This window comes from Monodon monoceros, unplaced genomic scaffold (genome assembly GCF_005190385.1).
Source record: "Monodon monoceros isolate NGI ecotype Baffin Bay Population unplaced genomic scaffold, NGI_Narwhal_1 Super_Scaffold_17, whole genome shotgun sequence".
Taxonomy (NCBI): Eukaryota; Metazoa; Chordata; class Mammalia; order Artiodactyla; family Monodontidae; genus Monodon; species Monodon monoceros.
Window position 1 is genome coordinate 30,632,517 of NW_021703773.1, and position 26,989 is coordinate 30,659,505.

The window sequence follows — 26,989 nt, forward strand, 5'->3', positions numbered from 1 at the left end:
TAAAGATGGAGGTTAAATTATAGTAAAAAAAAAAAAAAAAAACAAAAAAAAACCCAAAACTTGATTGTGCATCCAATGAGAAAAATTCAACATTTTAACCTTGGTGTTTTCTTTGATGTGTATTTTATATTTAAGTGATGTGTAGTATATGGTATATAAGAAACTGAACTTTTAAAGTTGCTGATACATACAACACTAAGTCTAATGACTGTGGTTTTGACACACTTCACTCCATTATTAACTAGAGGGGATGGATACTTCAATTTCAGTTAGAAGCCAAATTTCATAAATGCCTGTGTTGTGAAGATAAGCTCCTGACAAGATATTCCTTTATTCAATTGGCAGTTATAACTATTTTGGACCACTTATGTACACTTGTATAAATCACAGATTTTGAAAGACAGAAGGTTTGGTAACTTGGTTATAACATCTAGAGGCCTATTAAATTGTTAGAAAAATTAGGCCATAGAACATTTTCAGAGAACATTATAATCCTAGCTGTGAAATCCTCGTTACTGAGACATATAATTATGTTTCTGACAAAAAAGATATGATACCTTTTAATAATTGTGTCAGCATACAAAATGGTAGAATATTGAGTCAAGAATATCTGAGTGCGTGTCTGCCTGTGCCGCCCTAATATGACAGTCTGAGGACGATCATTATGAACATGACTCCAGATAGAATTTCACTTTGCTTTCACTCATCTAGAGAATGGTTCCTGTAGCCAAGGCAAGGGGGCAGTTTACAGAGGCCATGGTGACCACATAATATTCCAGTAATAACTAGTCCTGAAACTCTCAGCACTTCTAATAGCATTCTCATTTTTGTATAGGTAATTATATGCTGAGAAGAGTGTCCTGAGGTTATGTTGGAATGCGTGATTTGGAAATAGGAGAGCGTTACTGGTGTGTGTCACAAGTTCATATCACGTTAAGCCTTCATCCACAACTGAATTGAGTCTGCTGGTGGGGGAGGGAGGAAGTGGGGAACTCGAGGAAGAAGAGCAGGTCAGCAGTGCTCACCCAGGATTGTGTGTAACTGGAAGTTCAGATGTGCTCCTGACCTTATAGTAAGTGTGGAAAGCCAGAGAGGTTTTCATAGAAACAATACTATAAATGGAAGCTGGTTCCAATCTCAGAAAAGCCTATATGTACCGTATTGGTATTTATGCATTTTAGATAACATACTGGGTACAGAAGCTAATGGTGTTGAACTGACTTAATGTTACTACTAAAGTCATTTCCCAAGTATTTGGAAAAGTAGTTTCAAATTGAGAATGCCATTTGAAAAAAAAAATTGTTTCTTCTAGTACTTGCAGAAGGTTCTATTTTCCAAAGACAGCTACACAAGGCACGTGTGTAATAGTATATATCATCCTATATACACTACTTACAATGTTGACATGCCTCCATTGAGTGGTATGGTCTGTGTTCTCTCTCCTTAAGCCTGGGTGGATCTTTGTGACTTCATTGACCAATAGAATGCAGCAGAGTGATGTTGCATGAGTTCTGAGGCCTGGCCAGAAGAGGCAAAGTAGCTTCTACTGGCAATCCTTCTCCTGGAACACTTGACCCTGGAATGGAAGGACAACCTGTAGGTTATTCTAGCTGATAGTCCCAGCTAGTCCCCCAGCTGATCATCAGAATCTGTGATCAAACATGTGAGCAAATGAGCTCCCAGAGATTTCTAGGTCTGGATTTTGAGTCTTCTAGTTGTGTTCCTGACACTGGAGCAGAAATGAAACCATCTCCATGTGCCCTTTCTAAACTCATGACCAACAGAACCTGATAATAATTGTTTGGGGTGACTTGTTACACAGCATTAGGTAACTGATGTATCTCTGTAGCTCTGGTATTAAGTTCTTAAGATTGTGCCTGTGCTCTTCATGCCACCCCACACTCATCCCCCAGCCCACAAATATCCAGCCTTAACTATTTTTTACTACATTGGCAAGATTTAGGAGCTCTGATGTCAGTGCCAGCCATAGTGTCAGGAGGAAGAATGAGTTTGGACAGGGGCAAAATGTCTCAGGAGGAATGATTATTCCTAGAGCAATCACTACAAGTAGGGTGAATCCAGTGTTGAAGGATAAATGTTAGATCCAGCAGCACTTTGGGTCCCATTTATATGCAATCTCATTACAAACTTACCTTGTTTTTTGTTTAGATTGCCCATGATTTAAAAAATATTAAATTCTAGCTTGATGTAAAATATTATTTCACTCTTAGAATGCATTAGCGATGTTTAAACACTGGATTGTTACGCCATCTTAAGATTTAGGAACACCCACTTTTAATAAGTTAGTACTTACAGTAGATACGTATTTGAAGTTGTTGAAATATATTTTTTGCCTTAGATGGGCAGTTAACATGAACGTATGCAGCTTTTTTCGAAAGAATCACAATGAGGGTTAAATGAAGTTGGCTTCTACCGTTTGTAACCATACCTCGTTGGCAAGTGGACAGTGGATTGTGAATCTGTAGGTTATTTTTATTTAAAAGTCAACAAGTTAACCCTTTTCTCAGTCACCTGAATGATGCAGGATTTCTGCTTTCTTGCACATTCTTTTCATCAACCTCTAGAGGCAATGTCAAGTCCTATACTTGAGCTAACAAATTATTGAGCAAAATTTTGCATTAATAACTTGTGATTCACAGGTAACTTATCAGTGAAAGTGATTTATGATCTTATTTTTCAACCAGGTGTGCTTTTAGAGATATAAGAAGTATTAAACTTGAATATTATTTTCAAATGGGATGTTGGAAGGAAATGCTTAACCTCGGGTTTTTGTCAATAGAGTAATACCATGGGAAATGCTATGAATTCAGTGATTATATGGATTCGCGATCATGTCTAGATGGCTGTACTTTAAAAGTCTTTCAGTAGCATATCCCGTAATGCCTATAGTTGTAATACAGTGTGGTCAGAAATAAAACAAATTAAAGCAACTAGCCCTACTAAAATTTTGTGCAACATAACTTTTTAAATAGGAGTAGAGCTATAACATTTCCAGTGATGTAGGCAGATTCGTGCTCTTGGTTCTCCTCTGGCCCATCTCCTTGTGATCCCTCCTTCCCGGTCAGGATGCACCCCTGGTGGACCAGAGCTTAAGTACTTTGGTTTGCGTCTCACCCTACCAATGGTGGTGGAGTACACCCGTTCATACACTCTGCCCCAGCTATTTTTACAACACTTAGAATTGATAATTACTGCTGTTTTCCTGGAACACTCAATATTTAAAATCCTACCCAACTGCATCTTCTAGGAAGGTCTTCCTTGATCTTACCACTATCCAATCCACTTCAGTTTCAGCTGCCCCAGCTGATTTCCATACCTCTACTAGACTTGTGGGATTATTCCCACAGTGTTTCTTTCTGAAGGCAATGGTTCTGGTAGCACAGGACTTGGCAAATGTTTAGAAACTCAAACTTAGTTCGAATGACTCATTGAACCTTGAATGATAAAGGTAATTGGAAGTTTTGTGGCAACAAGAACAAAGGGTCAAAAAAGCTCAAGTATGATTTTAAAGAGTGATTGTGTTCAGAGAGGAGGAGGAAGAAGAGACATGGCCAGTAGAAGAAGCTAGAAAGATAGAAGGAATCCTCCAAGTCCAGCTAATCTACATCTGTAGCTAAGAGAATTTACCAAAGCACCATAGACAAAAATATATCTGTCCTCTGAATTTTCTGCAGTTAAACTGTCCTCTGCAAATTTTCACATACTACCCGATATTATAGTTGTTTGCAGACAGAACTTACCTCCACTGAAAAGTTAACTCTTCGAGGCACACTATATTTTTCAGGTTTCTGGTCCCAGAAATGCTTAGCATTATAGCCTATGCATAATGGGTACTTAATCATTAGTTAAATATTTCAAAGAAAAAGTACTGTACAGACTAATTTAAAACTGACTTTTGAAATGCCAGAAATCGAGAAGAAAAGTGATGTAGTTACGTGCTGAACATTGTACTTCTCATTTCTGGGAATATAATTAGAAATGAGATTATTTGTAGTTAAGAACGTGCATACCACTAGACTAGTTTTAAAATGCCTGATTTCTTTGTGCCGTGAAGACTAAAGAAATAGACTTTATATGTTTGCTTTCATGAGAATTTCTTTTCCCCCCTTTGGTTTAGTAAAAATACCTTTCAAATCTTCAGACATTCTAAGTTGCTGGAAACAAAATCAGTGGCATTTTAAAATCAGGTTGTTAGACCATGATTTATTATAGCACTTATTTTCCAAAACTATAAAATATAGATGCACTAGATCTGATGGCAGGGACATCTTTTCTTTCTGTCCCAGAGTTTAGTGTGTTGCTGGCACAGAATATGAGGTCTGTATGTTTGAAGTGAACTAAATTGAGACATGTAAAAGCATGAATATGGAGAAAGTATGTGTCAGCCTGTGCCTGTTTACACATGTGATCTTAAACATTTATATTATAGTAAAAATATTTGCCAACATTCCTAGAAAGGAACTAAATGGAAAAAACAAAGTAGGATCCTACTATATAAGATATTACACAAGATGTAAAGAAACAATTTGTTTTTACACATTTTTAAGGGGAAAAATAACTTATGCATAGGAAAAGTTAAATAGCCATTCAGGACAAATACAGCTCAATACGTGAATGAATAAACTACTAGACTGTGATATTTCTTTCCACCCATCATCTTTTTGGCCGTAATAATATCATCCCAGCTTCCCAGGGAAGGAGCATCTCTCTCTGCACTGGTGAGACGGTATACCTGAAGCTTGCCAGTCTCTTTTTATTATGGACTAGTTGGCATACTTCTCCCAGATCTCTTTTCTTCACCATTTACACTTAAATAACTGGCAGGTGATATTGGCCAATCATATACTTCTCTCCTGGGACATTGAGGCTTAATTGTTACAATGAGGAGGTTAAAATGTTTACAGTTGATGCATTTGATTGACATGTCCATCTAAGTGTGTATTGATCCCAGCTGTAGATGGCTGCATATTCACATCTGGTCCAGGTATCTTTATGTTGCCTTAAATCCTGTGAGTGATCTTACATCCTTCCAACAACAGTTGCAATCACTTAAAGTTAGGCAGAGTTGCTTGTTTTATTCTTTAGACTTTTTTTTTGGTCTCTTAAAAATCCCAACTAAAACAACTATTAAATAATAGGCACTAGACGAGATCAGAGGTAGGAGAGATTGCTCTAGGCTGGAGGGCTCTGGAAACATTTTCCCAAAAAAGAAATGTTTGATGTGGGACTTGAAGTATGGGTAGAAACTGACTGTGTTAAATGAGGAAGGAATAACATTCAGCGATGGGGAAAGCCTGGCACCAACAACTGGAAGCTGCAAAATGGTTACTGCATTTGGAGGAAAGTAATCAGAGAGAAATTATTTTGTTATAAATGCAAGAGTAGCAAAATAGATTGAGAATGTACTTTTAAAATCTTTGTGCCAGTTTTAAGAATTTAAGCTTTTTTTTTAATAGTACATACCTTGTACATAAAACATTTGAAGATGCTAAGCCCAGGTTAGGCTACAAAAGAGTGAAGACCTAGTCAGAAAAGAAACAATTATTCGAACTACAGATTAATAAGAAGAATAACCATTCATGCATTTTTGGTCTTTACCTTTTTAGTTTCAAATTACAGATAACTTGGTACATAAAGTAGACATAATTTAAAAATTGATATTAAAAATCTATAAATCCTAAATATAACTCAAGAAAATTAGATTTTTTGTTCTAAGAATAGCAAAAAAAAAAAAAAACCCTAAGATTTTTTAATGATAAATTGTTGAGATCTCTGAATAGGATTTGCGGAAAATGAAAATTAAGACAAGAAATAAGTCACAGAATTACCAAATATATCTATAAAGGTTTTTGATAATTAAAAGAAATTTAGGTTGAGATTCTGATCATAAAGTAGAAGGAAATTGTATCCTCATACAAAGTTAGATCAGTGTTGACATGCAATACATATAATTCAGAATCCAAAATTTGGTGGAGTCTAAAATAACCACTGTGATTTCTATGTTAACTAAACTAACAGTAAATTATAGAGCAGCATTTTATTACTATGGTTGATGAAAAGTAAATGTTGCGATCAATTATCTAAATGTAATTTTGGCATTATGGCTTAGGTAAAAACTATGGATTCTGATAGAAATTTTGTTTTCATTATCTGCACGTAGTTTAACTCTTTTTAGATAATTCTGTAGATATTTCTTTTCAAGTTTCTAGTCTACTGACTACTCTGGTTTTGATAAATAATAAGAAAATAATGGAGCTTTGATATTGGGTACGATCAACATCTGTGCTGTCCAAAATGGTAGCCATTACCCATACGTTCCTACTGAGCTCTTGAACTGTGGCTAGTTTGAATTGAAATGTACTATAGGTGTAAAATGCACACTGACTTCTGAAGACTTAGGAAGAAAAGTTTTATATATACACAGGATAAAATATATATGGTTTGAAAAATATATTGATAAGTTTCACTTTTTACTTCTTACTGTGGTTATTAGAAATATAAAATTCTGGCATGCGACGTATATATGACAACTGATCTAGAGTTTGAAACAATGAAATCTTGGTAACTGGGGAAAAAGGCCCTCTCTCTTCCAGATTCTCTGATCAAACCCCCCAGCAACCTAATTGTGTAAGCAAATTGCTTAATTGCAACCAGTGATCTTCAGAGTTTCTGGCAAACGTGTCTCCAAGTACTTCTAATTGCTGCTTATAGAGCTAGGACTTAGCAACGGCAGTTGGGTAGCTCAGAGAATATTGGGTACCTGTTAATGTACTAAGGATTTCCAGGCTGCTTCTCCGTCCCGACCTGTGGGGAGGAGGCAGGCACTTACTTCCACGGCGGCTGGCCGGGGTCTGTGAGGCCTCTATGGAAGGTAGACAAGAGCCCTGTCTTCACTCCTGAGATCCAGTGAATAATGGATTCACATACTTGCTAAAGCATTGGCTTGCTTTTGGTTAAAAATGCCATCTTCAGTGACAGGTCTGTTTTAAATCAATACATAGATTTTCTTTTTACTGCAGAGCATCAAAATCAGTTTTTGTTTTCTTTTTTAAAGACGCTTCACTTCGTATTCTCGGGGGATGGCCTAAGTTTTCGCACGTCACCGTATGTAGAGAACACATTATCTTTGAATAAATGCAACTTTGCAAGTATCAGTTATCAAATTTACAAGATTGTTTTGTAATGTGCTCTGCCTGTCAAATTTCTTAGTAATTCTCTTGCACCCCGCAGTGAAAATGACCCATCATACAATCAGTTGATGGCATTCACTGAATTAGAATTAGGCTTATAGTAAATCTCACATACTTCAAAGGACAATAATCGGGAGGCTATGTTACCTAATGTGCAACACTCCATCTGGTGTACATTGGTAATGACTGGGCATTCCAGTAGGAGTGCATAAGGTGTGCCCTGTTGTCTGCACGTCTAAACCAGGCAATGTATTTATAAGCTCAATTATTTTGCATTACGACTGAACATTTTCCAAAGAATTTTTTAAAGAATAAGCCTATATACCTTGAATATTTTGATTTTTAGACAGCTTTTTATCATTTTGTTCAACTTACACAACCACACAATGTAAAACTTGGTAAGCAGGGAGTCCTTGCTGGTGCCATGTTAATGGAAACTTGTCCATACAGGGATGAAATCGTCTTTTTTAGGTTCCGTGGTAACTCGGAGTTACCAAATCATTTAGAAAAGCAAGCCATATATGTAACTATGAAACGTTCAAATTTTAGGTGGAAATAGTATGTCATTAAGTATAAAATAAGAAATAAAGATAAGTCCTGTGACATAATTAAGACTTAGTGCCAAACGGTGGGATATTCCTAAAATCCATTGGTGATGCTTAAGCTGCTATTGACTTACAGGAGAAAATGTCATCTTCTCAACTGCCTTTACTATTTTATCTTTTCCCACTGTATCTTTGTTACAAAAAACTGAGTATGACTTTACCTTGTTGTAGAGCAGACCAAGAATGGCAATATGTGTATATCCACTCTTGTTTAGTTTCTGTTCCCATATAGGTCATTACAGAGTATTGAGTAGAGTTCCCTGTGCTATACAGTAGGTTCTTATTTTACATATAGTAGTGTGTATATGTCAATCCCAATCTCCCTGTTTATCCCCCTCACCCCGCCTTTCCCCCTTGGTAACCAGAAGTTTGTTTTCTACATCTGTGTAACTGACTCACTTTGCTGTACAGCAGAAACTAACACAACATTGTAAATCAACTATACTCCAATAAATATTATTTTAAAAAAAGAATGCCAATATGATACCATCATTCAGGAAGTGTTCGCTAAAGCTCTTGATGAGGTACAAGAAATCAAAGTAGCAAGTGACAGAATGCCAACTTAGACTCTATTGGTGAGTCCTAGATGTACTCTGTTTATAAGGTTCTTCTGTGGAAAATGTACGATCTTTTATACTAAATCTCCAAGATTTATGTATTGGTGGGAAAATTTCAGTACAGAATTAGAAATCTATGAAAACTGCTGATTTTAATCTGTTCCAAAAGACTGAGGAGGTCCAATGCCACAGTGACATCAGGGTAACCTCCACATCATTGCTCCTAGAACGTGGTCACTACCCTTCTAGCACATTCTCCTCTTTGACTCCGTTCCCAGTACAAATTGTCAGCATAATACTATAATGACACATTGCCAAGACATGTATTAAGTGTTTTTCCTAGGTTAAGTATTTAATTCTCAATCCAACCTCATGGAATAGACACCCTAATTATCTCATTATTTCAGATGAAGGAAAGGGGTGAAGACAACATTGTCTAGAGTACAGCAAGTGGAGAAGTCAACCTTGGACCTGAAATGAGCCAGTCTAACTTCAAGCACTCCACTGCCGTGCTCTATAGCTGCTTCCCTGCCTTTCCAAGGATAGATCTGTAATTCACATTGCACTTCTTTCTGACGTACAGTGTCTTTCCTCTCTCTTTACTACCCAACTGTTTCCTTTCTTTTACTCGCTTGTAATTTTTGCTCAGAACTTTGCTGACACTGTACCTCCCAAATTTCTTCCCTTATCATTACCAACTTAGCCTGATTGCTCTTGACTTTATTCTGACATTTGAAACAACTTTGCTAGGTCAGCCTCTTAATGTCTCCTTCTTGATTTCTTTAACAGTTCATTATACTGCTTCTCTTTCTTCTTAATAGTGCTTTTATTTCTCAATTACTGGCTTCAACCACAAGCATTTCTTGAAGTTTTCTCTTTAATCCTCTTTCTTGGTCACCCATTTTAATGGCTACAGCTCTTGTTTCTGTGAGGCTGCGGCTTTATCGTCATGTGTCCTGAATTCTTATTGGATGTCAGTTCTAATATTTTGAATCTTCACATGTTCCACTGGGACATTGATCTCCTCCATTCCAGGGTTCATCTAGGGGTAAGGTTTGACAAGAAGGCAATTGTTGCAACACTGCATTGCCAGATGAAAAGGCCTTGAACAGCACTTTCATAATCTCACTGCCCTCTTAAAATAAGAGCAACAACTATTTACTCTTTTCTATATGAACTTGTCGGGTTTTCAGGCCTATCTTAATATGTCATTTTACTTATCACTCCCTCTCCACCAGCCTTCCCTCTGTCTCTTACATTTTAGTGTTCCCCTGTCCCTTATTCTCCTTTCTTCCTCCCTCCTTTTTCTCCTGTCCCACTGTCCAGAAATAACATCAGGTTCTCACCACTGTCCCTGATTCCACCTTTTCTCCCTCTTTGTCAGTGCTAAGTGATCTTCTTACCTATCAAAGTTCTAGTAGATGGTGATGACAAAAATGAAGACCAGTATCCTCCATCAGGACGTCCTTTCCCTTTGACCCCTTTTCATCCTCATCTCCTGTGAATTGTTACATTGTCCCGGCACCTGGTGAAAGGGTGTAAAACCTGAGCCTGACAGTGAACGAGTGTTTTCACCAGGTGCAAGGGTTATAATTGTTTAACCCTTAGTGCAACACACAAATTTCGTCTAATAAAATGCACTGTGATACCGTTTGTTTCCATTCCCCACATAACGTAGCACTGCTAAGCACCCAGTAGGCATTCAGACAAACACTTATTTTGATGGATCAATTCTTGGTCATAGAATACATGTCCACATTTCTCAGAAAGTTGTGTAAGTTAGCCCCTTTTCTATGTGAACACAATAAGAATTCTCTTCTAAAATGATACTTTTTTTTTTTTTTTTTTGCGGTGCGCGGGCCTCTCACTGTTGTGGGCTCTCCCGTTGCGGAGCACAGGCTCCGGACGTGCAGGCTCCGGACGCACAGGCTCAGCGGCCATGGCTCACGGGCCCAGCCACTCTGCGGCATGTGGGAATCTTCCAGGATGTGGGCACGAACCTGCGTCCCCTGCATTGGCAGGCGGACTCTCAACCACTGCGCCACCAGGGAAGCCCCAAAATATTTTTAATTTTATTGGAGTATAGTTGATTTACAATGTTGTGTTAGTTTCAGGCATACAGCAAAGTGATTCAGTCATATATATACACATACAATCATTCTTTTTTAGATTCTTTTCTCATATAGGTTATCTCAGAATATTGAATAGAGGTACCTCTGCTATACAGTAGGTCTTTGTTGGTTATCTTATATATAGTAGTGTGTATATGTTCATTCCAACCTCCTGATTTATCCCTCCCTACCACATTTCCCCAACATAACCGTAAGTTTGTTTTCCATATCTGTAAGTCTGTTTCTGTTTTGCAAACAAGTTCTAAAATGAAACATGTTAGTATGTTGGTTATTAAGTCCTAAAAGTATTTCAGCTAATTCTGATGACATTCGGGGATAATTTTTAAAAAGTTAATGAGTTATGAGAATTATTCGGGGACTAGAGAAGAAAATAACTCATACAACATTCATCTCTCAATCTTAAATTAAAAAAATGAATACATGTGAATTTGCCCATCTAACCAGACTTGTATGAAGAAGGTCCCTACTTTGGATTTTTCGTTTACTTGTGACTTTCACTACCAAGTTTTCTCATAATAGAGGGTACAATGGGGGCTGTGTATAATTATCATCTTTTAACTTTCATCTGCCCTTGATTGCTTGGCACCAGGGTCTTACTGTTATATACCTGCAGTGACATGTTCACATAACTCTGCTACCTCTAGCTTTTTATACTAATCTGTTTGTTCTTGTCATTAGGAGGATCGATTAAGATAAAGATGTAGCTTTATGCTTTCCTTTATGTGAAAGCCCTGTGGTATATTGTGGTCCATCCAAAGATGCCTCTGATTATGTAACTGCATTTACTGAATAGAACCTGAGCCTAACTGTGAATGAGTGTTTTCACCAGGTGTAAGAGGCCATTTGTCAAAACTGACCTTTTCTGTGAAGCAGCTACAACTGTTAGTTGACTCGAGTGTCAGAGCTCCAGCATAAGATAAGGGTGTCAGCCAGGAAATTTTTTTCTCATTTGATAATAGGTTTCAGAAAGAGTTACAGACGGACTTGACGTTTCTGTCTACGGTCGAAAACTTAGCGTGAAAAGTGCCCAGAGCAATTTAGATGCCTACCTTTGAACCGAGTTATATATCACAGTTTTAGTTTCTTTGTAGATTGCTCATAAAATCATAACTCTTCGAGCAATATCTTGCTTTCACTTATCTTGTTTTAGTGCCAACAAAAGTAAGGAATAACAAATCTTTTATTAAAACCAAATTTCTCTACATGATGCATTATTTTATAGCATCTATACTATCAATACATTAATACACAGTAGATGATGGAAACCCTTTAAAAATTTAGATTATTTAGCATAAATGCTTAATTAATGGCAACCTACAACTGATTGTAAAATCAGGTGCCATGGTTCTGTAAACAAAAGACAGAAGATAACAACTCAGGAAACATGAGAAGTACGAACCAGTTAGAAAAGCTTCATCAGATAAACTTTCAACAGGATTATTAAGAGGAAAGTTTCTCAATGCAGCAGACTGTAGACATCCTTCTACATGTTAGCATAATACTTATTTTAACTTGACAAGGTCCCCGAAATTTGTTAGGCCTTGCAGATTTTATAGAGATGACTAAAGCATCATCATGCAAAACAGAAGTGTTAAAAGAACACACAAGAGATGCTTTTGATTAAAAATAGGAAGTATAGCACTCTCTAGTGCCAAAGGTAGGACAGTGGGAAAATAACGAAACTGAAGAGATTTAAAGGCAAAGAAAGGTATTTAACATTAAAATCATGGAGTGTGATAGGCCTCAAGCCTACTTCCATGATAGAAAGCATCCTGGCAAGAAACTAATGTGCCTTGTAATGGCTAGAGCAAAGTCAAGTCAGCCATATGGAGAACTAAAAATACGCTTCTTGTTAAATCCACCTGTGGTGGTGGAGATGTCACCTTGAAGGTAAGGAGAGCAGAAACATGAACTTTTTAGAAGAAATACATGTTAAGTATGAGTTTATATACATAAGAACACCAAGTTCAATTAAATAAAATAAAAGCAGCATGAACAAAACTCAGTGCTGAGCTCTTGATGCAATCCCATTCCTTCAAGGCTTTGATTATCCTTAACCCCGTTGTGTGTGTGTAGATACATCTATTGGCTTTGAATGGTACTGTGGAACCATGAAAATTACTCTGTAGACCGAAACTGCAAAGTGATCTAATAAATGGCAAAAAATCATGTTTTTTCCATGACTTGTATAAATTTTGGTCTAAATAATAAATACTCCTTTTTGGTCATTAATAATGTACAGGGAAATGAAAAACAGTAAGATTATTCACTGTAATTAGACACATTGGAAACATTGAGAAGTGTTTTTTGTTTTTTTTGTTTTCCAGCCAACAAACAACAGTAGATATTGAACGTTATTCCGACAGTGACTTCATTTTCTTCACGTGAGGGCGGAAAGTGGTGGCATCTTGGGTAAGTGTGGATCAGAGAAATCTCTTTGACCTAGTGCTGGTCCGACTGCGTGGCTCCTTCCCTGGGTCCTATACTCTGCGTATCCTACACCCGCCTGCCTTGGAGTCAGGATTCCTATTGGGAGAGGACATGTGGTTGCTAAATTTACAGTTGCGTGGTATGGCCAATTCTTCGTAAATAGGTACGAGAATAGTTTTCAGTAGTACTTTTTTCCCTCATTGTACAACTCCTGATATGGGGTGAGCATCTTTTCTGTGCCTACATCCTACACTAATTGTCATATTCTGAGTTGGGATCAGCTATCATTTTATCCTTGTGCCATTGACGTTGTGGAATATTGCCGAGTTCCTTTTAATATGAGCTTCTTACCCACTTCTAATCCTTGGGACATTTTCATCCTTTTCATTAAAACCACTTTCCTTATTGATATGGATCAGTTTGGCTTCACTAAGTTCCTCTGGCTGCATATCTAGAGTTTCTAGACCAGCAGCAGTGACAATAGTCCCATGGTTGACTTCTCCTATGGCTCCATGTACGTTTTATTCTGATTTGACTTCTGGTGGTGTTTTCGGGTTTCTTTGCTGTACTTTTATCTGTATTAGTCACATCCTCTTTGAACTATCGAGTTTTGTAAAAATGTTACTTGGGTTTATCACTGGGAGACAAGGAGACAGCACAGCTACGTGCTTTACTGTCTGTGCATGAACTGAATAACAGATGCACAATGAATCACCAATGAAGTTTGAGATATTTGAATGGGCTCTGATCACAATGCACATCTGATATCTACATTGGAGTTTGCATACTGAAGAGCTAGCAGCAAAGTTTGTAATTAATGCAATTACTCATAGTTAATATGAAGTGGTAACTTAAATTTGAGCTGTTGTTGGGACTATATTATCTAACTTAACCATAGTAACTGGAATTCAAGCACACGGGAGCCGTGTGAGCAAAGACAGCTTCTGCATGTGTGTGTGTGGCAGTTTTGTATGCTCTGTTATACTATTTGGTGTGAACATGTTTTTGCTATCGCGTAAGCGGAAATGTTCTCTCTCTCAGGATGTGACCTAAAAGTCAGCCTAATTGTTTCAAGAGGTAACTAGAGGTGCTTCAGATGTTGTATGATGATAGGACTTTCTTGTTGATAACAGTCTGAAGACATTTTATGCTTTCATTCCCAAGAGTACCTTTCTCTAGGGGGAGGAATGTGGGAAATTGGGGGGATTTGGGCACAATGAATTTGTTTAAACCTCACAGTTAAGAAAGTCTCAATTTTTTTAATTTACTCTGATTCAATTGATATCTAACATTGTATAAGTTAAGGCGTACAAGGTGTTGGCTTGATGAATTCATATATTGCTGTATGGTACCACTGTGGCACTAGCTAATACCTCTATCATGTCACATAATTATTTCTTTTAATGGTGAGAACAATTGTCTCTTAGCAGCTTTGAAGTTTATAATGCAGTATTGTTGGCTATTATCACTGTGCTGAGCATTAGCTCTCCAGGACTTGTTTATCTGCTTATGTATCTGCTGGTTGCAAGTTCTACCCTTAAACATCATCTCCCCAGTCCTTGACTCCCATCCCTTGGTAACCACCATTCCACTGTTTCTACCAGTTCTGCTTGAAAAGCCTCAAGTTAAGCCTTAACTTTATATTTAGATGACAGTAAGAATACAACCTGAATAACTACTGACAGGATTTATAAATTTTTTTACTACTTAAATTATTATGTTTCTTATATTCTTAGCTACTCATAAAAGGAAGAGAGAGACTCGAGGCTTTTTAATCTCTGAAAGTTTCTTTAGAGCATATGCCCCTGAAAATCACAGAAATTCAGAGCTTGAGAGCATGGGCTCCTCTAGTACAAATCTTTTAACAGAGGAGAAAATAAGGAATCAGAGAAAAGGAAACAAATAGAAGTAGGATCATGTTTTCGTCCAATAACCCAGGGCAGATAAAGTATTTCTGTGAAGTTTACAATCTGGAAAGTACACTTCTGTATCTATTATTTGACTTAATTCTCACAACAGCTCCCTGAAGTTGGCGAGCAGGAATTAAGGTCACTGTGCCAGTGGGAAACAGATTTAAAGAAATAGAATGTCTTTGCTGAGGTGACCTAGCTCCTGACAGGAACGTTCATCTCCTTACCCCGGCACTGAGGCTGTATGTTACCCACCTGTGGTATTGTGTGTGGAAATTGTTTCTGTTTCCGCTCATGTGTGTAGACCCTCATTTACAGAAACAATTAAAGCTTTGAGCAGTTTCCCTGCAGAAGTCCTTGGCAAATCTTGATCTCTTTTTCCAAAGGTTTGCAGGTAGTGTTACTCTAAACTGCAAGATACAGCTTTGCTGGAACTATTAATTCAGGGTCAAGCAGGAAGCTTTCAGTAGCTGTCTACAAAATGAAAATGATGAAATGGTTTACTCTGGGAATGCAGCCTGTATTGCTGTTAACTCATTTGCATACTGTTGATGCTTTGCCTGTGGATCAGTCCAGGTGGACTCGGTGCTCTGTTCTCCTGGGTTTCCCTTCGTTTCTACTGCTGTCTAAGCGGTATGGTAATGACTTCATTAATTGGTTGCCGTCATCAAAGGGCTTCTAGACTTTTCAGACAAGTTTTTATGTCACATACCCATATTCATAATTTCTTTTCTGCCAAAATACTTGGTATTTAGACAAAGTTAAAGATATACGAACACAAATTACATAGATGTCTAAAGGAGTTAAAACGTTAGGCACATTTGAAGGAGAATGTCCATTGTTATTGAAAGAATTTGAGTTTTCTATATCTGTGCTTTGTATGGAAAGCAGCCATCCTGAAATAAGAAGATGCTTACTATAGAAATGATGGTGACATTTCCAAAACATTCATAACTAAGTATATAGAATTACACCTGTGATTTCTCCAGTGAATCTTTCATGCTCAACTTCCCTATATAGAAGGTTTAAAGATGGATAAAATTTTCATGCAGAAAATTGCGTGTCCACAGCAAACTTGGTGTGATAGATGAATCACAAAAATACCTTTGGATCTTTTGTGTCAGAGTATGGTAAATAAAATGAGTGGTAAATTTAATGGTGTAGACACTTGCAGTGTATTTGTGGGATTAAAACATTTACACTGAAAATACTACTGATGTAATGTCTTACATGGACTTTTTCAATAACATACAACTAATCAATTTCCCCTTTGTCCTTCATGATTATAAAAGGTCAAATAACTTTTTCTGTAAATAGTAATTAACTTTGAATAATTCTATTAGAATTTGTATGTTTCAATTTTTATAAAACTTAAATTATAAGGTAAAAGAGCCACTATTTAAAAATTCATTCAAATTTTTCTGAGACTTAAGCTTGGCGAATCATAATTTAGCCCCATGGGATAATATACACCTGAGGCTGTACTTGGAGTTATCTGCATGTAACAAGCAATTTGTTCAAGGTGAACATTCTTAAACACATATGAGGTTTGCACATTTCCTAGAGGCTCACATTAAATCCATCCAACAGTCAAATGATCTTGCCACCAGCTTCCCCCCAGAAAACTGACATTTGTAAGGCTAAATAAAATATATCATGGGAAAATCCAGAAAAGGAAGAATGATTATGCATCAAAGGGGAACATATCCTAGGTTTTCCCATCTTGCCTAACAGTTCAAACCTTTGTATAATGATCATGTCAAGAACAACATCTATTCTTGTGAGTTGTCTATGTATTGGGCTTGACAACTCAAGTTCAGTGTATGAAACTGAAATAATTGTTCTACATATGAGAGAGGCTTTTAAAAATGAAATTATTCTGGGTTATGATCTTAAGGAGTATGCTTGACTATCCCTACCACCATGGTGTCTTTATCTCATAAAGACATCTGAAACATGCTGTGGTAATAGTGACGCACCAAGTTGGGAAGGTGTTTTAGATAATACGTGGACAATAGCAATTCAAATGAAAAAATGTTTCACCTATTTTTAGAATTATAAGTAATTTCTGTTTTAGAGAATTACATGTATAATTTAGGGAAGACAGATTGTAAACTTAATTAAACATAATCATTTTGTGCTCTTAACGTTCTTAATTTATTAATGGTTATCCTTGGCAGTTTTAAAAGAATTTCTAAAGGTAATTTTTTCCTGGCTTTACCCCTGCAAACACCCTCATGTATCATAGCTCTGTGCCTGGGCTTGTGTTTCTTTGAATTTTAATAGAACTTTTATAGACTCTTAAAGCATTGGGCATTTTATTTTATTTTATTTATTTTTTAAACATCTTTATTGGAGTATAATTGCTTTACAATGGTGTGTTAGCTTCTGCTGTATAACAAAGTGAATCAGCTATACGTATACATTATATCCCCATATCTCCCCCCTCTTGCGTCTCCCTCCCACCCTCCCTATCCCACCCTTCTATGTGGTCACAAAGCACCGAGCTGATCTCCCTGTGCTATGGGGCTGCTTCCCACTAGCTATCTATTTTGCAGTTGGGCATTTTAAATAGGTCTTCGTTCTCTTTCATTTCACTAATTTATATATAGTGCTTACATTTTCTTTTTGAATCATTGTATTCATCTGTCTTGAACAAACGTAAAGAGTTTGTGTCCTATTTTGTTTCCTTAGGGGATATTATGCTTCATTTTAACTTTCATTCTATTTGTGTTTGTCCTCTGTTTTTCAAGAGCTTGACAGAAAGTTCTGAATTTCTAGACATTGGATGTTGATGTCAGGTTAGGTTCTATATTTACTAGCGTGGGGTTTGCTTGCCCATTCTCAGCTGCTTCACCACAGGTCCATCTTCCACTCCCTGATCCCCTACAGGGGTGAGTTGACTTGGTTACACAGAAGTCCTTCTGGCAGTCGGGTAAAAGGGTTGTCCCACGCTGGAACTCGCCATAGAGTAAAGGATAAAGGATAAATTCTGGGGCCATTTTGTAAGTGAGCAGGCTTTAAGTAATCATCTTTTGAGATGAGCATAGTTTACACAAAAGAGAAGATTCCAAAGCTGAATAGTTTTTATCTAAATTGCAGTCAGTATTGACGGAATGACTCATATGGAATCTCAGAAGATTTAATAAAATTAAGTCTATTCACAGCAAATTGGTACCTATTATATAAATGGCAAACTTGTTCTACTTTTATCAGGGAGTTGCATTTCCAAGGCAGCAGATTATAAAACCTCAAGAGTGGGGAAAAACCTTCTTCGCACTTGACAGTAGCGCACTATTCCAAGATACAGCAGAAAAGCCAGGATGACAAATAGTTCTGTCTTCAATGGTGTTTATAACTTTCAGTTATATTACTACCTTTATTTTCTCTCTCATCAGGTATCAGCTTATCTAGCTTCTTAGACTTTTCCTCATAAATCAGACAGTTTTATTCTTCGAGTGATTTTTAAACTCCACGGATGAGTTTGCTTACTTGTTTCTTTAAATTTCAGAAGAAAGTAATTTCCTAATGGCATATTTCTCTAAACACATAGAAAGACCTACCTTTTATAGCCTAGTTATAGCCATGAAAGCATAATTTGCATGAAAAGAATTTGGTTAAAAAACTCATAAGATATTTATGCACTTAAGTATGGATAGACTTGATGGAATGTGAGTTGGCAGTTAAAATATGGTGTCAGTTTAAGAAATTGTGTTGAGTGGTGCCATGAGGACTGGCTTTTTGACCTTTACACTGAATTATCTTCTTGGTTTAGAATATGAATGAAGCATATTCTCAAAGAATATTTGAAATGTAGAGGTATATATTGGTATATGAGATGGTGAAAAATTGCATAGATACAGCTGTAGTTTCTTAAAACCTTAAGAGTTTTATCGGAGGACTTACCTCCCTAAAATATATTTTTAGTCACAATTGTCTAGTTGTTAGAAATGGATTGTTTGGAGTCAGACTGCTGGGATTTTTATCCTTGTGTTACCACCAGGCATGATATTGGATATGTTTATTTTATATCTTTGTACCATAATTTCTTTTTCTGTAAAATGGGGATGATCTCACTCTATTTCACAAAGATACTGTAAAAACTATATATGGGAGCATGTGTGTAAAACAAATTATTACATAGCGTGAGATCAAAACGTTAGCTAATATTCCTTTTATTACTATGTGAGAATCACTGTGGGGAATGCAAAATTGAAAACAACAACAACAAAAAGAACTGCTCATCTTTGAAGAGGGAAATGGGCTTGTTTACAAATTCTGCAAGGTAGTAAATTGAACAAAATTGACAGTGGTGGAAGTCTGAACCTTGTGCTCGTTATAGCAAACTTAGAGACGATTGAAAGCCTTTAGATTAGAACTTCCAGATTTATTTCCAGTCTGGATATTTAATATGACTTGAGGCAGTTATTTTTGTGACTCATAATTTTCATTAACTCAAACTTTAATTAAAACGTTTCTGCCTGCAGACACTGTCTTTGAAATCCTAGGCAAGGCTCAGTAGGACTGTTTGTCTGTGACAATATTAAATGTCAGGCTGAAAAATGTCAGCTCAGCAGATGGATAATTGTGTACTTTAACACTTATAATGGAGAGACGTATTTCAGTATAAACTTTAATATCATCAGTGAATAAAACCACAGCTCATACAGGAATAATCTTATTTACATATGCTAATGTACATACATAATGTACACTTATCTAGCACCAGTTCAATAATGCTAATATTACAAATGATAATAAGTATATATGAATCGTTCTTAATATCTAGGAGGTTTCCATGAGACCTAGGTGTCTCCATTCTGTTTCCGAAAGCAGGGTCTGCAATCAGGGCAGCAGGTTGATTTGAGACTTGACCCTGGGTAGAAGTGAGGAGGCAGAGGGAGACGGAAGGAGTGACCAGAGTATGTTATCTGTGTCTCTGCTGCAGGCACCAGGGATTGGGTTTTGCAGGGACATCTGAGAAGCATGTAGAAGGCTTCCCAGACTTGGCCCTGGGCTGCAGCATTTATCCACCAGCTCTCCTCCTGTACTGGCTGAGGATTTCCTAGTATCAACTACTCTTCACTTCTGTAACACATTTGTACAGGGCCCACTGGTCAGATTTTTACACTTGGAAGATGATTCTATGACAGAAATCTGAAAGAAAATGGAAAGGAATTATGGTGGAAGGCTTAGTTGGAGGGTCACCTTGCATGAAATTGCCCAGTCTCACTAGCTCTGAAATGAGAGCCAGGCCAAAGGGATGAAAAGGGGCGGCAACTCTTCTTCTCTTCTGTCGGCATCGTGTCCATCCTTTGTGCTGCGCAGATGCATCATTAGGTCTTTTTTGTGCCCAGCTCAGAATGGTGGTAAGTCAGCCACACCTTTATCTTAGGGAAGTAAGTGTAACAGGATGGAGTCCCCGTTGCTGCAGCCAGTTCGGGGCTGTAATTAATAATCTCCCTTTTCCATCACCCATACAGGATGTCCCTTACTCTTGGCCCACATTCTAGCTTGCTGATGGCAGCTGAGGTGCAGAATTTTATCTCTCGGGGGACTTGATCTCCTATCAGTTCAGAACGCTATGATCCCCCTTCATTGTGTCAACAGGCCTAGAAGTACCAAGTGATGTCTCAGGGGTTCCTCCAGGTCCCAGATGTCTTGTCCCAGTGAGTAGCAACCACCCTAGATACTCAGGATACTCAGGTCAATTGCTACCGCGGTGCAATGTACGCTAATGAGGTTAAGTATTCAGGAGTGTAAGTAGGCAGCCCAGCCTTGGTGAGAGGAAAGCCATGCTATGGTGCTCAGGCATGGTCTCTTCCCCACCACCATGCTTATTCCTTATGTGGGCCCATTGGGATGGCTGAGGACAGGGCCTGGCTGAAGGAACCAGACAACTCTTCTTGTCGGCTAGGTTGTTGAACACCTCCTCTGCGGAGGAGCCTTTCTGGTGGATGTGGACATGAGACACAAAGATGCCTACAGTCTGTACTTTATCCCAGAGGCCCATTCACGTACTTTTTCCCCAGACCTCCTTGTTCACCATCTTAAACTTGCTATTTTAAGAATCCTGACCCACAGCCAAGATACTTGACACTGGCCAGGAGTTCACGTATATTCTTCTCTCAGGCTAACTCAGCCTCTTTACAGGCACAGCTTAGTGAACGTAAAGGGGTTTCACAGCAGCATGAAACCCTATCGACTGGGAACATTTTCCCTCACGATGTCTTCAGGGCCACCTGTAAGTGGGTGGGTAGTGGCAACACTATTAAGCAAAAGATGTGTTTCCAGCACAAACACATTTAGCTGCCCATCTGTGAACCAGATCTGAGTGTTTTCTTCTTCCCTGTATGCTGGTCTTAGGGGTCCTCTTTAATGCCATAGGTTGAGCTGACAAAGGTGCTGGTCCAAGAGTTGGGAGGCAATCCTGTTCATGAAACTTGAGACATTTGGATATGCTTGGACCTGATCACCAAGTTGCCATATCCATCACATACGGGGTTTGTGCCAGCTGACCCTACGATGCGGAGATCTGTGGGTATTCACCTCCTGACGTGCAGCTCTGATCTCAGAGTCACTGATGTTCCATGGTCAGACACTGGCTAATTATCAGGACCCAGTGGCATAGCAGGAGGTGTTGACTCTGCTGTAAATAACATGGCCTTGCTCTGGGACCCTAGGGGTCTGTGCTGTGACTCTCTATGGGGGCTTTCCAGATACTTCTCTGCATCTTTAGCTACTAGGGTTATTTATCATAGCACTGGCTTTCCCAGATCACGCAGGTCGCATGGTAGGGATTTTGTAGCACAGAGTGGACCTGACATTCCTCTCTCATTCTAAGCCCCACATGAAACTGGGACCCTTTTGATCCAATCAGTAGATGAGTCAGAGTAGTATTTGCAAGAGTGACATATGCTGTCTCTAAAACCTCAAGGGGCCATCAAGTGCTGGGACTCTTATTTTGTAGTAGGGAGTTCCAGGTGTACTAATTTGTTTGCGTTGGAAGTGCTCCTGGAGTGTCCCAGATCATAGAACCCCTCCCCCCCAAAACACTTTACCAATGTGAAAGGCCTCTGAATCTCTTGAGGTTGTTGTTTTCACCCTCTAAAGCACTTGCCACTATACCCTGGAGCAATTACCATACACTAAGCCTGCATGACACTTCGTGGTATAAGATATCAAGTCCTCACAGACTATAGTTTTGAGAGAAAAGGAGTTAACATCATACTGAAGCAGACTGTAGGTGTGCTGTCGCCCTTTCCACATAAGAATGAACTGCTTTCTGATAAGGATTGAAAAGCTTGGATTCATCAGATCAGTAGCCGTGTGCTGAGTTCCAGAGGTGGTGTTGATCTAGTTCAGTGTACACATCACTTACAGCATAGGAGCTGTAAAAAGGATTTCCACTTGGTTGTTTCTTCTACTCCCCTCTTATCTTCCACTGTCCTTCTAGTTTATGAAGGGGCCATAAACGTGAATTCAAAGGGATATATTGGTAATCAAAATCCACACTTACATAATTTAAGTCTGAGGATGTCGCCAAACTTTTCAAATCTACCTGGATGCTGTATTGCTTCTGGTTTATTAATTAGGTTGAAGGGTGGCAGATTCCAGGGTTTCTACTTGGCCCTTCCTACAATGTTGACTCAATCTGGGTCAGTATATTGATTGGGGGTTATGACAGTTGCCATGTGTATCCACCCCAGATAACTGGGAACATGTGGTTCATTCAGACTCATTGGACCTGGAGTAAAACAGGCTTGGACTACTATTCCATTTATCATCTGGCCTCCAATAGACCCCAATCTACCCAGGAGGCCACTATGACTTTTAGGGGGAGAGTGGAATGGTTCCATAATATATTTGTTTCCTATTGCTCTGTACCGAACTTCCACAAAGTTAGTGGCTTACAAAGCAGTTGCATTATCTCACCATTCTCTAGAAGTTCAGGAACAGCAAGGCTGGTTTCTCTGCTCAGTTTCACAAGGCTGAGATGAAGGTACTGGTTGGGTGATGATCTCATCTAAGGCTGTATGGGGAGGGTCTTCTTCTAAGCTCAGTTTGTAGTGGTTGTGCAACTGGGATCTGCCTTCTTGTTAGCTGTCAGCTGGAGACCTCTCAGCCCCCAGAGGACGATCGCAGGGTCTTACGCATTTATTTCCCTTGCTCCAGAGTATAGTTACTCTGATAAGTGGCCACAGGTCCCGTTGAAGGCAGGATTTACATCCCTTCTTAAACTAGGAAGAACAGTTCCATAGTAGCATCTTCTATCAGGCTACATAAGAAAGCCATAAACATTGTCATGATGTTACTGCCCTTCTCACTTGTATGTTTCTATGCAAATAACACAGTGGAAATGATTTTTTTTTGAGGGGGGAGTGATATTAATAGCACAGCAGGGAGCATAACATTGGCATCTCCAATTCCCAGATGGAGTAACAGAATGAGCAGTGATCTGATTGTGGAAGTTAAGGTGGTTAAGGTGTGTACACATGCGCTCACACACACGCGCTCACACACTATACCGTTTACCAGCTGTGTGACACCAAGTGAATTATGTTTCTTCCTAAGTACAGTTCTTTATCTGCAAAATAAATCAGGTCCTTCAAATTCTACTATTCAATGATTCCAACACGGATACTGTTATTTCTTAACGACTTCTAGGCAACTGATGTGTTCATGCACTTATTCTCCTTTTGAAGATGGACAGATGTTCTCTTGAAACACAGGCATTGATTTATAGCGGTAGAAGCCAACGGGGCAGGTATTTCAATTGTAGGGGGGCAACTGTCTTATTGTAGCAGATCTAGAGAATATTTACCTACAACGTGTATGAATACAGTGTACATAATTGCAGGTGAGATGGGCTCTAAGGAAGTGTGACAGACAAAGTCCCAATCACACTAAATGGTGAAAGATGGTGTATCAGGTTTTTGTGGATGGCGACTCGGTGAGCTACTTAGGGTTCAGAAGGGAAGAACGTGCATTTGAAAGACAAAGCTTCACAGAACAAAATTTTATCTGACAAGTACAATTATCCAGACACTTAGTTGAGTGAAGAAATATTTATATAATGTCCACAGTTGTAGAGAACTGTGCAAAACAAAACAAAATTTGTAAGGTCACTTAACTGTGTAATCATTTATGTCTCAGGAAATTGGCTATTAAGCGAAGTTCTAGATTTCAAAATGAAGATTCTCAACTGCATAGCGGTGGCTGGTTACTAGGTGATTTTTCGGAACAGGCCAAATGCAACCAAGACTAGGGGTCATTTTTCTTTGCTTTGTTCTGTGACTAAGAGCTGCCCTTATAAGGTGCAATAGAGTCATCCAGATCATTTTCCCAGTGGTTCTGGGAAAACACATCACCATTACTACAAGTGGGAGAACAAAAGCAAAAGACAAAAGTTCCTATTTATAAGGGTTAATAGTGTCAGCTCATCAATAAAAATACACAATATTTTTCACATTTCTGATAAATAGGATTTTAAATACTATTCATTTTCAAGCCATTCTATACATGCATTGTAATTATATCATGTTTTTTTCCCAGAAACGTATTTTTATAAATAGTATTATTTTTCATGTCTGTAGGTTAAACCATACAAGTAATATCTCAGACTTGATTCATTGCAAAAACGTGTTCTCTAGTTTTCATGTAATTCTGTACTGTCACTAAATTTGGACAACTAATTGTACACCTTGGGGAAAATTTCACAAAGTAGCTCTAAAGGTCTAACAAGGATATTGGAGATACCTTGTTTCCCCTATTCTGCTGTTGTCTTTAACTAAAGACCCATAGTAATTTCATTCAATTATCATTTTTAGTAAGTTTATTTTTATTTCCAAACTAAGAACCATGGCTTGATAATTCAGTTTTTTACATAAAATTTTATACAGTCGACCTTTGAACAATGTGGCGGTTTGCCGGGCAGTGACCCTCCGAGCAGTCAAAAATCCACCTGTAACTTACAGGGTCCTCTGCAGCCGCCAAGCGTTCACTATTGAAAACTATCCACTTATAAGTGGACCTGCGGTCAAACTGATGTTCAAGGATCAACTGTGCTCTTCTTCTTTCATTAAGTTATGATGATTACTTTTTCTTGAAATACATATATTACACGTAAGTTTTATTAGCCTAGACACCAAAATCACCAGAGTCTAGAGCTATGTTCAGAATCGCCTTCTTAATTACACGTTTTCGCAATAATGCAATGCCCTTTTGCAGTGTCAAGTCCTGGCCTTGCTGATGCCCGTGGGTCTACAGCTTTACATCTTAGATTCATTCCTCAGCACTGACGTTGCACTGGGCACCTTCCAGTCTTTGCCGATCTTGCATGCAGAGCTCTATAGAAGACTTTTGCTAACAGTTATCCAGCCTCCTTTGGTGTTTCTCTTAAATTCTGAAAATTCCAAAATGACATTCTTCCGAGCTGAGGTGATAGGTTCTCTGCATCTACCTAGTCCAGGTGCTCTGTTCAGAACACAGAATACTGAACATCTAATTTTCTCTCCTCATGTCTGAGATTTTAGGGAATGATGCTTCTCAAATTTCTCAATTGACAGTTATGAGCTCAATCAGGACATTGAAGAATCGTAACCACAGTCACTATCATGTTTGTTTGTGGGCCATGTTTCTCCTCATTGGCTCCGGGGATACTCTGGAACTATGCACGTGCTTGCTGGCCTTCAAGGTTGGACGGGTGTCAGAGGTTTAGCAGAAGCTGGGTGGAAGCAGCCTTCTGGTGAGTCAGCCATAAGGAACGTGGGACTGGGAATAACACAGACCTAGATTTCATCCGGACTGGGCGGTTTTTCCTGGCATTGGGCACTAAGCAGTTAACTTCCTCTAGCTTTCTTTTTCTTGATGCAGTAGGCTGCTGTCCACCTTAATGGCTATTGACAAGATGAAAAGAGATACTGTGCACCTAGTAGATTGTACGCCACCTACCGCATAGTAGGTACACTAGAAGTGGTTGGCTCCCTGCCCTGTCCAACGCTGTCAACTCATGGAAGAGTTTGGTCACTGATATGGCGTGGGCTTACTCTGATAGAGGGTAGTTCCACATGTGAATGTGGGCCACTGTGAACAGCAGTCCACAGAGACCACTTCCCAGTTCTACGTTGCAGACTTTCTAGCTGCCACTTCTTCTGGACTCCATGACTGGAGCCTAAGGCTCAATGCTAAGTACATTCATGGCCTTTACCCCCACCCCCCACCCCACCCCGCCAGGGATTTTTTTTTCCCTAGCTCAACAGTAAACATTGTAAATTTTTCCTAAAATTTGACCCAGGAAATTGGCAGGGGTGGCTGGCTACTTTTGGAGGAGAGAAATATGCAGACAGGAGTGGACGGTGTTCTGTGTCCCTCTGCTTTCCAAATGTATCAATATTTGAGATGCTAGCCCTCCACTGGGAGAAGCGATGAACTTTATTACCTTCAGGCTCTGTCCCTCAGGCCTCTTTTGCAGACAGTGCACAAGTGCAGGAGTGTCAGATTGCGCTGCCCATGAGAGTTTATACAAGACATTCAACAGTCTTCCACGTTTGGGGCAGTTAGGCCAATGAGAGTTATGTGATGACTAAAGATGGCCCTTGTTTTCCATATAGGAGGGGCTTCAGAGCAACAGTCTAGGTGGAAGCGTGAGCTTGGGGATTTGTTGTGAAGCTGTGTTTGCATGTCACTCTCACTGTAATATTTAGGTCGTATATTTACGTGGCGCGATAAGTATAAATTTAGAACTTCCCATATCAAGTCTCCACTTGTCTTGGCCGTTTGCTCTATACTGTGTAGATTTAGTCCTTATAGCAAGGTGATTGAGATACTCCTGATTTATGTGTGTAGATATTATTTAGTGGATCAAAACAGACTGAGGGATAATTTATGCAGCGCTAGACAGACACAGAATCTTGCAAGCTCGTGCTGTTGCTTACTTTTTGCTATTTGGTAATTAAAATGACTGTCAACGCTTATCATGTTGCCTTTGAATTATGTTACTTTAATCTTAAGCTATTTTTAGCTTTACTGTTTATTTCTTCACTTCTCATTCTCTTCTCTGGTCATATAGATACTTAACAAGACACACTGTCCATAATTAAGCTGTGTGGTTTTCATTAATGTGGAGAAGTTGATCCCTCTTAC

The 26,989-nt window shown here is 38.7% G+C and overlaps 1 long non-coding RNA gene across 1 annotated transcript in view; it reads left to right on the top strand.

Moving 5' to 3' along the window:
- Nucleotides 1-26,989, top strand: part of LOC114897530 — a 492,432-nt gene that overhangs the window by 160,539 nt on the left and 304,904 nt on the right. Inside the window, exon 3 of the long non-coding RNA XR_003794175.1 lies at nt 12,833-12,917. This is a non-coding gene — a long non-coding RNA (uncharacterized LOC114897530). The remainder of the gene's footprint in view (nt 1-12,832; nt 12,918-26,989) is intronic.